This window comes from Schistocerca serialis, chromosome 4, assembly GCF_023864345.2.
Source record: "Schistocerca serialis cubense isolate TAMUIC-IGC-003099 chromosome 4, iqSchSeri2.2, whole genome shotgun sequence".
Taxonomy (NCBI): Eukaryota; Metazoa; Arthropoda; class Insecta; order Orthoptera; family Acrididae; genus Schistocerca; species Schistocerca serialis.
Window position 1 is genome coordinate 606,436,572 of NC_064641.1, and position 17,034 is coordinate 606,453,605.

Sequence of the window (17,034 nt, forward strand, 5' to 3'; positions counted from 1 at the left end):
CTCACAGCGGATACTGCAAAGCAACAATCAGAAAACAGATTGCAATCGGCATGAACAAAATCAATCCTACTGATCGACTGCGTCTAGTACTTATGTCATTGGGGAGCGGCTTTTTGAAAGACGTTGCTTGTAATGATCTTATCGGTCTCGCTCATTTAGTGTGGTCAGTGGTCTTCAGTTTTGCAGTATTGGCTTAATCAGTTTGTGTGAGTATCAGAGCTGCTTCGTTAAACCATTGAAAGGTGGTTCTACATCGTACCTAGCACTTCTTGCATAAGGTTACTATAATAACGATGTTTGGTCTGCATTTGTCCTACATTCTTCCGCTGAGCTTGCTTGCACTCACACACAGAAGTGTTGATGTCGCACTCTTAGTGACCGGTTGTGTCGAAATGTTTACGCCTAATGGCTGGTTCCTTTGATACTTCGATGTGCTTGAGAAATGTCGGGCTATAGGGACTTAGCAAAATTTTACCTGTCATTTTTCCGTATTATCTTCTTGCGTAACAGCAAATGGTTCAAATATCTTTGAGCACTATGGGACTCAACTGCTGAGGTCATAAGTCCCCTAGAGCTTAGAACTACTTAAACCTAACTAACCTAAGGACAACACACACATCCATGCCCGAGGCAGGATTCGAACCTGCGACCGTAGCGGTCGCGCGGTTCCAGACTGTAGCGCCAGAACCGCTCGGCCACCAGCGGCCGGCGCGTAACAGCAGGGTTGCACTAGCGGAGTGCTTGGTGACCGAATCATTTTGATACTCCAAGATGGCACTCCTTCTCTATCTTGAAAAATCATGTCGTCCAACTGTGGACTTTTTTGTCCTCCACACGACTCAGTTAACAAAATAAATGTCTTTCCCTGAACGTAGGGCTTCATTCTACACTCCTGGAAATGGAAAAAAGAACACATTGACACCGCTGTGTCAGACCCACCATACTTGCTCCGGACACTGCGAGAGGGCTGTACAAGCAATGATCACACGCACGGCACAGCGGACACACCAGGAACCGCGGTGTTGGCCGTCGAATGGCGCTAGCTGCGCAGCATTTGTGCACCGCCGCCGTCAGTGTCAGCCAGTTTGCCGTGGCATACGGAGCTCCATCGCAGTCTTTAACACTGGTAGCATGCCGCGACAGCGTGGACGTGAACCGTATGTGCAGTTGACGGACTTTGAGCGAGGGCGTATAGTGGGCATGCGGGAGGCCGGGTGGACGTACCGCCGAATTGCTCAACACGTGGGGCGTGAGGTCTCCACAGTACATCGATGTTGTCGCCAGTGGTCGGCGGAAGGTGCACGTGCCCGTCGACGTGGGACCGGACCGCAGCGACGCACGGATGCACGCCAAGACCGTAGGATCCTACGCAGTGCCGTAGGGGACCGCACCGCCACTTCCCAGCAAATTAGGGACACTGTTGCTCCTGGGGTATCGGCGAGGACCATTCGCAACCGTCTCCATGAAGCTGGGCTACGGTTCCGCACACCGTTAGGCCGTCTTCCGCTCACGCCCCAACATCGTGCAGCCCGCCTACAGTGGTGTCGCGACAGGCGTGAATGGAGGGACGAATGGAGACGTGTAGTCTTCAGCGATGAGAGTCGCTTCTGCCTTGGTGCCAATGATGGTCGTATGCGTGTTTGGCGCCGTGCAGGTGAGCGCCACAATCAGGACTGCATACGACCAAGGCACACAGGGCCAACACCCGGCATCATGGTGTGGGGAGCGATCTCCTACACTGGCCGTACACCACTGGTTATCGTCGAGGGGACACTGAATAGTGCACGGTACATCCAAACCGTCATCGAACCCATCGTTCTACCATTCCTAGACCGGCAAGGGAACTTGCTGTTCCAACAGGACAATGCACGTCCGCATGTATCCCGTGCCACCCAACGTGCTCTAGAAGGTGTAAGTCAACTACCCTGGCCAGCAAGATCTCCGGATCTGTCCCCCATTGAGCATGTTTGGGACTGGATGAAGTGTCGTCTCACGCGGTCTGCACGTCCAGCACGAACGCTGGTCCAACTGAGGCGCCAGGTGGAAATGGGATGGCAAGCCGTTCCACAGGACTACATCCAGCATCTCTACGATCGTCTCCATGGGAGAATAGCAGCCTGCATTGCTGCGAAAGGTGGATATACACTGTACTAGTGCCGACATTGTGCATGCTCTGTTGCCTGTGTCTATGTGCCTGTGGTTCTGTCAGTGTGATCATGTGATGTATCTGACCCCAGGAATATGTCAATAAAGTTTCCCCTTCCTGGGACAATGAATTCACGGTGTTCTTATTTCAATTTCCAGGAGTGTATTAGTCGAAAAATTCCTTTACATGCATTTAACGAAAATATTGATACACACAATATGTTGAGCTTTATTTCGGTTTATTTGCAGAGAAACTAACGTAAAAATTAAAAATAACAGAAATAAAAAATTTTCCCCATCTGGATCCACAATCCTCCTTTCGCTGAGCCAATGCTGCCTGTAAAACAGTCTAACATAAATGGCTCACGACCCGCCCCACCTGCGCCAAAAATAATTTTTTTTTTTCAAAACGCTTGGCGATCATGAGCTTCCAAACCTGTCACTTTCATTTCTGCCCAATCCCTGCCTGTTCCACAAACCTAGACAAAATCGGTGATAGCGTGTATATGCAGTGCCCTTGTAATTTAAGTCGTTCACTTAGGGTGTCAATAAGTCACTCAGAATTGTCAAACCGGTCACATGTTCTATCTGGCAAAACAGTAAGATCTGTGAAATGCTTTATGATTTGATATTGTAGTGGAACTAAAAAATTTTTAAAAAATGTGAAAAAGCTGAGCAAAGTTTGCATCGATAGATACTGTACAGAACCGATCTCCCTGAAGAAGAAAGATGACGAAGAAAGAGACAGAGAAAAAATCAGTGGCATGAGGTGTGCGATGTGGACACCAAGTCACGAGTTCCTTTCCACACCTTTCTTTACTTGTTAAATAGCATTTTGCCTGTCTGCTAGAGGTTTCAGACCTTAATGATCATTTGCTTCATTTTCTAATTCACCAGTAACAGTAAAAACTTATAGAAACATCCAGAGCGAAATTTCATTCTGCAGCAGGGTGTGGATATGAAAATTCCTGATTAATTAAAAGTGTGTGTGGGACTGGAACTCGAACCCAGGAACGTAGGAGATGAGGTGCCCGTGGAAGTACGGCAAGACCATGGGTAGTAAGTCGTGCTCGTGTAGCTCAATTGGTAGACTACATGCCTGCGAAAGGCAAGGGCCGCAATTTTGAGTGCTGGTCCGACACACGTTTTAATCTGCCAGGAATTTCCGTTCCAGAAACATTTCAAAGAAAAAGCTCGTGATTGCATTAAGATGAAAACAGTTTTCTCTCCCGGCCAGGTGAAAGAAGCGTGGCACGATTTGGACTCTTTTCTGTTCTGGCATTGGTAAGTATAAAGTTATTTATTATAACAGTTTGATTTTCTGCAAGAAATAACTTCGATAAACCGAATGAACACTGAGCAGTAACACTACGCTCTACTATCAGTTATTACTACCTAAACTTCTAACAATTTGCTCTCTCCTGATGTTCACTGATATCTGACAAATACCCTACTGGCCATTAAAATTGCAACACGAAGAAGAAATGCAGATGATAAACAGGTATTCATTGGACAAATATATTATACTACAACTGACATGTTATTACATTTTCAGGCAATTTGGGTGCATAGATCCTGCGAAATCAGTACCCAGAACGACCACCTCTGGCCGTAATAACGGCCTTGATACTCCTAGGCATTGAGTCAAACAGAGCTAGGATAGCGTGTACAGGGACAGCTGCCCATGCAGCTTCAACACAATACCACAGTTCATCAAGAGAAGAGTCTGGCGTATTGTGATGAACCAGTTGCTCGGCTACCAATTGGTGAGAAATCTGGAAAATGTGCTGGCCAGGTCAGCAGTCGAACATTTTTTGTATCCAGAAAGGCCCGAACAGGACATGCAAAATGCGGTCGTGCATTATCCTTCTGAAATATAGGGTTTCGCAGGGATCGAATGAAGGGTAAAGGGTCGTAACACATCTGAAATGTAACGTCCACTGTTCAAAGTGCCGTCAATGCGAACAAGAGGTGACCGAGACATGTAACCAATGACACCCCATACCATCACGCTGGGTGGTACGCCAGTATGGCGATGACGAATACACACTTCCAATGTACGTTCACCGTGATGTCGCCAAACACGGATGCGACCATCATGATGCCGTAAACAGAACCTGGATTCATCCGAAAAAATGACGTTTTGCCATTCATGCACCCAGGTTCGTCGTTGAGTACACCATCGCAGGCGCTCCTGTCTGTGATGCAGTGTCAAAGGTAACCGCAGCCACGGTCTCCGAGCTGATAGTCCATGCTGCTGCAAACGTCGTCCAACTGTTCGTGCAGATGATTGTTGTCTTGCAAACGTCCCCATCTGTTGACTCAGGGATCGAGACGTGGTTGCATGATCCCTTACAGCCATGCGGATAAGATGCCTGTCATCTCGACTGCTATTGATATGAGGCCGTTGGGATCCAGCACGGCGTTTCGTATTACCCTCCTGAATCCACCGATTCCATATTCTGCTAACAGTCATTGGATCTCGACCAACGCGAGCAGCAATTCCGCGATACGATAAACCGCAATCACGATAGGCTACAATCCGACCTTTATGAAAGTCGGAAACGTGATGGTACGCATTTCTCCTCCTTACACGAGGCATCCCAACAAGATTTCACCAGGCAACGCCGGTGAACTGCTGTTGCGTGTATGACAAATCGGTAGGAAACTTTCCTCATGTCAGCAGGTTGTAGGTGTCGCCACCGGTGCCTACCTTGTGTGAATGCTTTGAAAAGCTACTCATTTGCATATTACAGCATCTTCTTCATTTCGCATCTGTAGCACGTCATCTTCGTGGTGTAGCAACTTTAATGGCAAGTAGTATATAAAATCCACTAATAATAGATTTCAGCTGTTGATAAAAAATCCAGAAGACCACAAATTCATCACGAGTGCAAAGGAGAAGAAACAGGCGTTCGTCCTGTATTCCAAAAGTGTGAAATGGATGTAACTACTCTGCCTGTGCTCACCGTAAGACCGTGATGCGCCGAGCTGCGCGGTGCAGTCAGGGAGTCCACTTCGTGAAGGAATCGTCAGCATCTGAGCAGGAATTTTTAAGACGCAGTACAGACTACTGCACAGCTCTGCCAAGTCAATCCGAACACTTTAATGTCCTACCCGCAAGTAGCTGTCCAATATGGACACCTTCACGTCCTCCAAGCCGGTACTTTTCAGATGAAGCTACCTTTGCGACCGACAGCTTAGTCCTCCCCATTAAGCATTCACTTACATCCTGCGTATTCCTTCCCGTTAAAATGGGTCCAGTAACCAACGGCAAAATTTCGAACCACTGCTTCCAACAACGAGGATTCCCGCCAGTAGAGAATTCCGTCAAAAATAGACCGTCTTTCCCAGCCTCCAATGACAACCTGAAACTCTCCCCTGCTACTAAAATGTATTCATTTCAACGCTGCGACCTACTTGTTTACACCAACCGCCTTTCTCCCGACGATGTCCTTAGCCTCGCAACTGGATTCGAGAAATTCGTAGAGGGGGCTACGAGGCTGGAAAAGTCGCACGCAACTCCTGCACGCGGCGTCGTACCGGAGCGTAGCCGCCAGCAGTGGTTGTGCGAGGAGATCAATGGTTGCCGCCCTCTGTGGTTTTGGGCCCAACTTCACTTTGCGCCACACAGACGGCGGACGCTTACGCCGGTCTCCGACCTGCTAGGCCGAAGCCTTTGCTCTCACTCTGTCTCCATTCCTCTGCACATTCACAAGCACCCCAGATTCAAAATCCGTCAAAAACCGCCACAGAGTTAATAAGGAGAGACATGCAAGTTACACAGAGCATCATACTGCCACTTTTAAGTATCGTCACATTTGCGGAAGAAACCTCTTAGCAGTAAATTCTAACTTCAGACAGTAAAGAGCCACTTTACAAATCTGAGGTATATCTAAAACCCCTCCGAAAACAAGTGCCAAAGACGGGAACGAAACGTTGTCTGTCTCAAGTAAATCTATAGGACCACCGCTTCATTGTCTCAAAATCGTTAATAACAGTATAAAATAATCCAAACAAATACATTTTAAGCGATTACAATAAATTTCAACCATAATTCCTACACATGATGCAGAGCCAAATTAATTAAAGTATTAGAACCCAGTGAAACTACTAACTGAAGTAAAAATAAAAACTATTACAGTAGTTGGAATACAAAAAACAACTTTGAACTTAATTTCCCTAAGGTCAATGCAACGGATCAAACCGTTCAGAGGAATTCAGGTGAGCAGTAAAACGGAGAACCCTCTGACGGTGGTAAACATGTACTGAAATCAAATAATAAATTGCGATTTGCAAAGCGAGATGAACACGTTCTCAGAACAGTTACTGCAAAAACAAGCAATTTTGACCATTAAAAATCAAAGTAATGTAACCATTTAATTCAGCTATCATATTAAATGCACTGTTTTATTCTCTTGTACACAAACAGTAGTTTCTGATGCTGTAATACGATTAAGCATGAAAAATCGGTATAGGTTGCATTTATAACCAAGCACTTTTATACCACCTGAAAGTAATTGAGTTATATATGTCTTATTTGCAGATTTCCACTGGTATTGGTTTCTATATCAACTCATAAAGGACTGATCAGTAAGTACCACTATATATAACTGAAGCTGGTTTAAAAAGGATCAATATTGCAAACATGCATTCGCAGCAAAAACAGTCTTTCCCGAAAGACCAAGGAATGTCACATGTTTATTTTTACTATAACGTTTTAACCCAGTAAGTTCACAGAGCGAGGTGGTGCAGTGGTTAGCACACAGGACTCGCTTTCGGGAGGACGACGTTTCAATCCCGCATCCGTCCATCCTGATTTAGGTTTTTCGTGATTCCCTAAATCGCTTCAGGGCAATGCCGGAATGGTTTCTTTGAAAGGGCACGGCCGACTTCCTTCACCATCCTTGCTTAACCCGATAAGACCGATGACCTCGCAGTTTGGTCTTCTTCCCCAAAACAACCCAACCCAACACATACCAATAGGTTCTAAACCCCTAAAAAATGATTATCATATTCTTAGGTATTTAAGTGTTTAAACATAAAATTGGTTGCTGTTATTACAGTGCATTTTGGGGTAAGATAGTAAGAGACTGAACATGTTTATTCGAAATGACTAGCGCGCGAGTGTACGCTACACCATGGAAATTTCTGAGTTGCGTATGAGCGATGTCGAAGGTGTGAAGCAACTGATGAAAAGTAAAAATCCATCACTTATAAAAGAAAAAAGTAATATTTGACCTGGTGTCTCAGCATAATGAGTTCATCTGACATTATCATGACCAACACATAAACCTCTCTTTCGTTGAGAAAGCAGAATTAAAGCAAAGCTAAATTATGTCGTTGATAACAAGGAAAGTCGCACACACAATAAGTGAAGACATTAGAAACCCAGTGTTTTTTTATTGCCTTTGTGAGACCACTGGGTGGTGCCTGGTGACGTTGCGGACACGTGGCATGGTAAGGAAAGTACGCGGAGAAGAGAATAATGGAGAATCATTCCAGCGATGATAACGGCCGCAATTGCGAAACGCCACTGTCATAAGTGTGTTTGACAAACGGTAGATGATAATGGTGTTGTTACTGGGGACGAGCCTATTGGAAACGGAGAAGCTGGTAGAGTATTAGCGTGCTACTTAAGTAATCTACACCTACTTGACTACATTGAAATTCAAACTTAAGTGCCTGGCTGTAGATATGTTTCACCTTCTAACTGTTTTGACAATAAAACGCAGTCTTTGATTGGCCATCCCCACATCATCTATGGAAAGTGGTTGAAGGATGGTGAAACAACGAGTGAGCAATTAGATGTTAAACGTTCACGTCACATTACAAAACGTTTAGTCGGAGGCGTGCCTGCTCTATACACCAGGATAGGTGCCTAGGCGGATTACTCTACGACAGTATTGACAGAAGGCAGCTGTATACAGCAATGGATGAGATAGACGTTCCAAGTAGACTGATTGCCTTAATGAAAGCTATTTCCGAAGGCCTTGCCACTGTGGTAAAACCGGTTCCCGTCAGATGGCTGAAGTTAAGCGCTGTCGGGCTTGGGTTTTCGGTCTGCCGAGCGCTGCTGGACAGAACTTTTGAGGGGAACTGGAGAGCTACTTTACTGAGAAGCAGCGGCTCCGCTCACTAAAACTGACAACGGTCGGGATAGTGGTGTGCTTACCTCACGGCCCTCCATATCCGCATCCAGTGACACCTATAGACTGAGGATGGCACGGCGGTCGTTCACTGCCGTTATGGTCTTCCGAGATCTGTTCGGGCGGAATTTAGTTTCCTAATTAGTGAAAGCTACTATGGAAAACAGTGGGAGTCAAATTAAAATACAGAATATATTATCGAGTACTGCGATCATCAGAAATGGAGTAAGACTGGGAGACGCATTATCCTACCCCTTGTTTAAATAGCCTTGGAAAAGACTGTAAGAGATGCGGACATCAGTGCAAGAGGGACTACCGTGTATAAATCAGTTCACGTGCTGGCATCTGCAGATGATTTTGATACAATTGCAAGAACCTCAAGGGCAATGAAAGAAGCCTTTACAAGTCTTGAAAGAGCTGCTAGAATGATGAACCTATAGAAAAATGCGCGGAGAACTAAGTATATGATTGTAACTAAGACAGAGTATCCAAACGAGTCATATAACGTTTGATGTCATGCGTAGTTTCACTTACCTCGGATCAGAAGTACATTGCAAGAACAATGTCAGCACAAAAAATAAAAAAAATTAAATAAATAAAAATTGTCAGCCAACCACTGCTACCACGGCCTCTGAAAGGTCTGAAATCTAAGTTGTTGTTCAGAATATCTAAAGCTATCTTGTATAAAGTTTTAGTAGGGCCATTGCTAACATACGGTACTGAACCGAGAACATTGACAATATATGACAAAAGACAACTGGAAACATTTGAAAGCAAAATCTTGAGACAAATTCTTGGGCCAGTGGAAGAAAATGGGGTCTGGAGGAGGGAGATTCAACTATTATGCACTGAAGCGCCAAAGAAACTGGTGTAGGCATACATATTCAAGTAGAGTGATATGTAAACAGGCAAAATACAGCTCTGTAGTCGGCAACGTCTATATAAGACAACAAATGTCTGGCCCAGTCGTTAGATCGGTTACTGTAGCCACAGTGGCAGGTTATCAAGATTTAAGTGCGTTTGAACTTGGTGTAACAGTCGACGCACGAGCGACGGGACACAGCATCTCGGGGGTAGCGATGAAGTGGGGATATCCCCGTACGACTATTTCACGAGTGTACCGTGAACATCAGGAATCCGGAAAAATATGAAATCTCCGACATTGCTGCGGCCGTAAAAAGAACCAGCAAAAACTGCACCAACGAAGACTAAAGAAAATAGTTAAACGTGATAGAAGTGCAATCATTCCGGAAATTGCTGCAGAGTTCAATGCTGGACCATCGACAAGTGTCAGCGTTCGAACCATTCAACGAAATACAATCGATACGCCCACTCGTGCGCCCCTAATGATCACTGGGAACATGTTGCCTGGTCGAACGAGTCTCGATTCAAATTGTATGGAGCGGATGGACGTGTACGGGTCTGAAGACAACCTCCTGATCCATGGACCCCGCATGTCAGCAGGGCACTGTTCGAGCTGATGGATGCTTTGTAATGGCGTGGAGTGTGTGCAATTGGAGTGACAGGGGAGCCCTGATACGTCTCTGACAAATGACACGTACGTAAGCATCCTGTCTGATCACCTGCAGTCATTCATGTCCATTGTGAAGTCAGACGCACTTGGGCAATTCCAGCAAGACAATGCGACTCCTCACACGTCCAGAGTTGCTACAGAGTGGGTCCAGGAACACACCCCTCCTGAGTTTAAACATTTCCTCTGGCCACCAAACTCCCCAGACAATATATTATTGAGCAAGTCCATGTCACTTCGCGTTGCGCCACTTCTGCGTGCTCGAGGGGGCCCCACACGATATTAGAAAAGTGTACCAGTTTCTTTGGATCTTAAATGTATGACCAATATACTGAACCAGATGTTGTCAGCTAAGCTATGAGCGAAAGACTGGAATGGGCAGGACATGCACCGAGAGGAAGAAGATCAAAACTAAGGTCGTAGGAAGGTGTCAGAGAGGACATAAGGAAAACTGGTGGAGTTCAGCACTAAACAGGTCTGAATGGAATGATGTTCCACAGAAGGTCAAGGCTCACAGGAGGCTTTTGTCATAAGGATGTTGTTGTTGTTGTTGTTGTTGTTATTGATGTTGATGATGATGAGGTGACAATTTGTGGCACATGTGACGACAGTACAGGAACAAGTGTTTCTGAGCTCACTGTCCAGGGCACATTGCTGGATGTAATACAGCCCTTACGTATTTGCTTGTTGATCCGACATCATTATCAATTACGTCTGCAGTTGGGACGGTATTTTCGAGACTGGAGCGAGGATCAGGTCGTGGCAACTACATTTCACCATTCACCAGGCAATTGGTCTTGCTCATATACACCATCATTTAGGCGAATGACTGGTCAAATGTGCAGTGATTCATGGACAAAGACTACTAAGGGGATTATAAAGCTAAAGGACCTGTGTCAGTAGTTGAAGGCACCATGACAGTTGGGGACTAAGCAAGCATTACTGAAGACCACCTGTGTCCCTTCATGCTTGACGCTATGCCCCTCAGTGACGGCATCTTCCAGCAAGACAACGGTCCGTGTCAGAACGTCAGAATTCTGCAACCTTGGTTTGAGCAGCATGACGGCGAAGTCACACTGAAGTCTTGGCTACCAAATTTTCCTGATCTAAATCTGATGCAATACACGTGGGACGCTATCGGCCGCCAGCTCCGCGCCCACAAACAAGTTGCTTGTAGTTAATGGAAACTGCGTACACAGTAGTGGACTTCTGTGGCCGCATGCTTCCAGAAACAGACTTCTCTAACCTGTGCTGCACAGAATCTCTGGGATATTTTATTCCAAAGGTGGAACGTGGCGCTATTAAGCAATTGCTAAGATATTTTGGCTTACAAATATGTGATACGGCGTAATGCATAAGTGACGTCCTACCAGTTGTGTTTCTTCGTTGTGGCAAAACAATAAAAGATGATCCATTAAATCTTCCGGAAACTATGGATCATTTGCTTCGTTTTGCCAGATCAGATATCAATCTTAATTTTCAGCTGAACTTCAAATAACCAAACCTGTAGAATGAAAGCTGCTGTCAAAAACAGTTTCTTTGTGATACCACTTCAGTAAGTTTCAACGTGCGTGAAAGATTTATGACAGTGTGTATGGAGTGTCACGTTTTTATTCGATGACTGATACCGTTTAGTAACAAATAAATAGGCGGTTTCAAGGAATGAAGGACATTATAGACTCATACATAGCAGTAAAATATTTGTTCTTATCTAATGCTTGTGACCAATACCTCGAAAGTTAAGAACACAGTTTCATAATGGTATAAGCTTATGATGTTCCTTCTCGGATTCCATTACAGATGATACTGATTGTACGTTAATTGGAAGTGCAAGTATCAGAGTAGTCTAGAGTACAAGACTTATCAGAGCTACTGTTAGAAAAACACAACTCACAGGTAACGAGTACCCATGAAAAGGTCAGACATCCTCATGTACGTACCAGTGCCGTGTCTGTAGAAACAGCAGAGCTTACTTTATGCAGGCTAAAAAAATTACATCATGCACTGAGAGAGGAAACATATCTTATTCGACAATGTTATGATCAGAAATGAATATTTCTGAACTCAGTGACAGTTTTCTAGGTAAAAACACTCTGAAAATTCCTTTCATTATTGAAAAAATCTAACTCAATACACACATACATTACCTTGGTAGGTTGTAGTTCAACTGGGGTATTCATACTTATGTCCTTCTTTCAAATTAATTTTTCGCTTGTAGATGTTTTTCAACACTGTTATTTCACCTTTGTGTGATAATATTCCAAACTATTACTAACCAATATTGAATACTTTTATTCCGAATGCAATAAGTTGATCAAAGTAAACTTTAAATTCTATTTTCATTAAAATTTCCTCTTGGTCTTGTACAGTACTTCAGCAAATGTGATGATTAGCAGAGTTCTCTTAAGTATGTGTATACCATTGAATATATTGTTAAGATAATATTTTGGTTAATCAAAGAAAAAAAATATTTTTTCTGAAAAAGTTGTTCTTGGGTTTTCTACTATCTTATCAAATAGAGAGGACAGTGAGATAAATTAGTGTGTTGTCAGTGGTTGGGGGAGAGAGGTGTTAAATGCATAGGCAGGGGTGGGAGAGGAGGATGTACTGAGGTGCAAGAGTGGATGGTGTGAAGATGTAATGTGTGTGAAGGAGTGGAGGGTTGAACGATGGGTGTGTGAACGGTATGATGGCATAGTATGTGTGTGTGGGGGGGGGGGGGCTGAGGGCTGTAGGGCCAGATTGTGGAGAGTATAATGGCATAATGTATGTGTGTCTGGGGAAAGTGGTTTATGAAGATGAGAGAGGATAGTGAGACAGCATAGTGTGTGGGTGTGTGTGTGTGTGTGTGTGTGTGTGTGTGTGTGTGTGTGTGTGTGTGTGTGTGTGTGTGAGGGGGGGAGGTAGTGGGACAAGGGTTGAAGGGCTAGAGTGTGGACACTATAATGGCATAAGGTGTGGGCATTTGGGGAGAGTGGTTGAAGAGTGTGAGACAGCAAGAAGATGGCATGGTGTGTGTGTGTGTGTGTGTGTGTGTATGTTTGTGTTTGTGTGTGGATGTGTGTGTGTGTGTGTGTGTGTGTGTGTGTGTGTGTGTGTGTGTGTGTGTGAAATGGGAGATTATAGGATGGGAGAGTGGATAGAATGATAGCGTAATGTGTTTGTGTATGTGTGCACACAGACTGGGGTTTCAGGGTCAAGAGAGTCGACAGTATGATGGTGTAGTGCGTATGTGCACAGAGGTGGCAGTCGGGGCTAAAGAGCGAGAGAGTGGTCAGTGCCAAAGTGTGTGTGTGTGGAAAGGGAGTTGAAGGTTAAGACAGTGGACAGTGTGACAGCATAGTATGTGTGTTGTAGAAGGAGGGGTTGAAAGATGATGGTGTAATGTGTTTGAGGACAGTGTGACAGCATAGTATGTGTGTTGTAGAAGGAGGGGTTGAAAGATGATGTGTAGTGTGATTGAGGGTGGGTGGATGATGGGTATGAAAGTGGGCAGTGTGATGGCAACAGCTTGTGTGTGAGTGTGGGGGGGGGGGGGAGGGAGAGGGTTTAAGGGGCAGGGGAGAAGGAGGTTGAATGGGGGCTGTCAATGATGGGCTGTGTTCGACTCTCTGATAAGATGAGAAAGATGGCACTTTTGTGCAGGAGGGCCTAATTTGGCATTAGCCTTGTGACCCTTGTGACTGTATTTATGCATCTTATTTCTTCTAAAAATTTTCGTAAACTGAAACTGCGTTTCAATAAATGAAATTTTCCAGATTACCACCTGAGTGACAGTGTTCCTAGTGCACAACATTCCAATTAGTTTCCTTCTTGGCATATTCACGGGAAAACTCATTGAGTCGTTGCTTGAAGACGATGGTGCTACTTAGTTGTTGCATTTTTGGGCAATATTACCCGATCATGAAATGTTATGGACATATACTATTAGAAATTTTCTTTATTACATTTGTTGCAGGTACTTTCCTGAGAGAGATTTGTGTGTAGTTTCAGATAAATTGTATTTCATCTGTGTTGTTGTTACGAAGAGAAATTAATAACATTATCAGTTTATCTTATTTTCAGAACAGGACGAGAACTGGCGGAATGTTAAGTCAACGTACATGAGAACCACTAAATGGCTACCGCGTTAGTAATATAATATCAAAAAATTGTTATTTATTTAGTTTCTAACCTAGAATCTATCAGAATTACTTGTATCTTTGAAATATTCTGCAAATCCATGAATGGAAATAAATTTTGCAATAAAATTTGTTTTCTTGTACCTATACATCTGTTTATTAAGTACATGAAATTGATAAGAACTCATTTCAAAGAGAAATTAAAGATATTGACTGTTTAAAACAATTAGTAATAGGCACTTTATGGAACCTACTACTTAGACATGTACATTAAAAATGGGAATCTTTCCGCATTCAGTTTGTATGTGACATTTCGTATGACTGACACTAGTTAATACAAAACACTCAATTAAAACCGACTGTCCTTTCTTAAGATAAAACTTTATCTGTTGCGAAAGACGTATGGTACCGAGTCAGCAGTGGAAACTAACGACAATTTAACATACGACTATGTGTCCTCAGAGTCTTTCTGGAGGCATGTCTGAATAAAATTTTCTGGGTTTTCAAGCTCTGTCAGTTCGAATCAGGTTCTCAAGTTTTCGATGGCTATTCCCACCATCGTCGTCATAAAGAAATCCACTGACTGACGATGCTGTTCTTTTCAATTTATTGTTATTTCATCCGCCATGCCCCATGTGCATTGGAGATGGGGTGGCAGTATTACAGTCAACCGGGCTCTTCAGCCAATAGATATTATTATCTAACTTAGAAGCTACATAAAAAACAATGAGACATATTTACCACGAATTTAAAATTATTTTTAAAGATTATGTAAATGGGATAATGTAGGAAAAGATACTGTCTTAATGAATAGTTTAAAACACTGGTACAAATCTGGACGGACTGCAGATTTAAAAACATCATAAATGATATGAAGAACACTAATCACTTGAAAAAACACTTGATGTAACAATTGAAAAAAACTTGAAACGCAGTGAAGACGATGGAACAGAGATTGACCATTAGAAAGTGGTGTACTGTACACTTCCAATGAAACTAGAAAGGAACTGCCCTGGGTAGATATTTTGTTGAGGAAGAGATAGGTGTGTAAGGAGGGAGCTAAGAGATTGGTGGTGATGAGGACTGAGGACTGGTAAGAAGTGATGATGAGACAGGTAACAGTGCGGAACAAGGAGAGAGGGGTAACTGGTTTTGGTGTCTACTAATTTGAAAAGAAATGGGGTAGGTGTGACATGGAAGGGGAAAATTTCGAGGTGTTGAAAAGGGAGAGGATGAGGTGAGAGCTCCTTGGGGACTGGGTAGGGTCACATGGATTCACAGTTGGTGGAATGGATATGTGTTGGGGTGGAGTTCATGGTCCAGGAGAGGGTTGCAATGTCTTTGACAGAGGAATTGTAGTGTGTGCTGGTGAAGGGTTGTGTGGAGTGTGTAAGTGGAGGCATGGCAGCACTAGAATTGGAAGGGAGACGACGCTATAGGATTTATGGAGTCAAGTTTGAAGATGATGTAGGTTAATCAGATATGTGCAGTGTGAGTGAGGAGAGGTAATTTGATGAATTGGTAAAGGATCCTTGTGGGGGAAGGTAAACAGAAGCATTGAGCAAGGCAGAAAGCTTGGCACTCAAGGATGTGCTGGAACTTATAGGACTTAGGTGGTTCAGATATCTATTTAACATTTGCATAACAAAAGATGGGGAGAGGGGGAGGGATCAGGGATTTGTATGTGTGATGGACAGTGGAGAAGTGTAGCCTCCATATTCAGCCAGTCAACAGTATAAGTAGTTTCAGTCTGTTGTGGGCTTTCTGTTGGATGGCTGGTAGGTGATCTTTCCACATTAGTTGCCAGCCACGGTTTAGTCTAAGGTACTTTATTGCGTTAGTATGCTGAATAGGAGACTCGTAAATGGTGAGGTAGAGGTCTTGGAAACAGCTGGTACAGACACATCCTATAATTATTGACTGAGTGAAACGCCCTGCTGAACCTGCAGGACAGGACAAGTAGCAGGAATGGTGGAAGGGGGCCAGAATGAGCGGCTGTCAGTTACACTCCAAACATAACACTTTATTTGGTTGTCCAAACATTACAGCTCAACTTCTAAGCTTGACTATCGACAGAAAACGTCTTTAATTCTAAAACTGCTGAAGGTCCATGCTGAAAAAAACTGCAACCAATTTTCCAAGGCAGAAGGCCCAAAGCTTTTAACCTTAAATAGTTTCTAAGCCCAAGTGATGTAAGACCTGATATGTAAGAATCCAAAATTTTAAAGTGTCTGAAGGCCCATCATTTTGAGAACAACACAACTACAATCAATTTTCAACAGGCAGAAGGCTTTATCTTGAAAGAACCTTAAAACTTAAAGCAGCTGAAGGCCCATGCCTTTTAAAAGCAATACAATGACAATAGATTTTCGAGAGACAGAAAGCCCATTTTTTTATCTTCCAAAAGTTAAGACTTGCCCAATTTAGAAAACTTACTTTTAAAACGGCTGAAGGCCTTTGATATTAAAAACACAATTACAAGCATACAAATCCCAAACATCAGCTTTGAGCCATTAAAAATACACAATTAAATGTCAATAAGAAAAGCAATATAGGCAATGGCTCTCGGAAGTTTCCTGGGGGCTCGGTCTGTTATTGAAATCTTAACGTTCGCTTAGGTGAGGCAAGAAGTCGGCCCAACTATACTCGATCCGCCGGCAACACAACCAAGAGACAGTCAGCAACCCACCCACAGGACGACTTGCTAACCACCGACCAGTATACGAGAATTCCAAAGCCGAAACGTTACAGACGTAGTCTCCCACAACCAAAAATACATTAAGCTGTCAAAAACTACACATTATGTTGGACAGCGACAACAGGTGAGGAAAGGAAGTAATCGGAAAACTAACGGCCACAAGTCAGAAAATTCCCCTGGTGCACTTGAATTCCAAACCGGGAAATATAGTTAATTCCACCACATGGCGGCGAAATCTTCACCAACTCGAACACTCGCAGTTGCTCCCAGGAAAACCGCCAACAGTGAACCACCAGCCAAATGCACAATGTGAACAGACTTGGCTTCGGTAATAAAATCACCACTCAACTTTCATGTCCTGGGTCAGTGAGCCACGAACCTTGTAGCATT

General features: G+C 43.8%; 1 long non-coding RNA gene across 1 annotated transcript in view; it reads left to right on the plus strand.

The window, feature by feature from the left end:
- LOC126475411 (uncharacterized) overlaps positions 1–13,999 on the plus strand; it is a 46,719-nt gene extending 32,720 nt beyond the window's left edge. Inside the window, exons 2-3 of the long non-coding RNA XR_007586721.1 lie at positions 6,692–6,738; positions 13,891–13,999. This is a non-coding gene — a long non-coding RNA (uncharacterized LOC126475411). The remainder of the gene's footprint in view (positions 1–6,691; positions 6,739–13,890) is intronic.
- Positions 14,000–17,034: the final 3,035 nt, after the last annotated feature.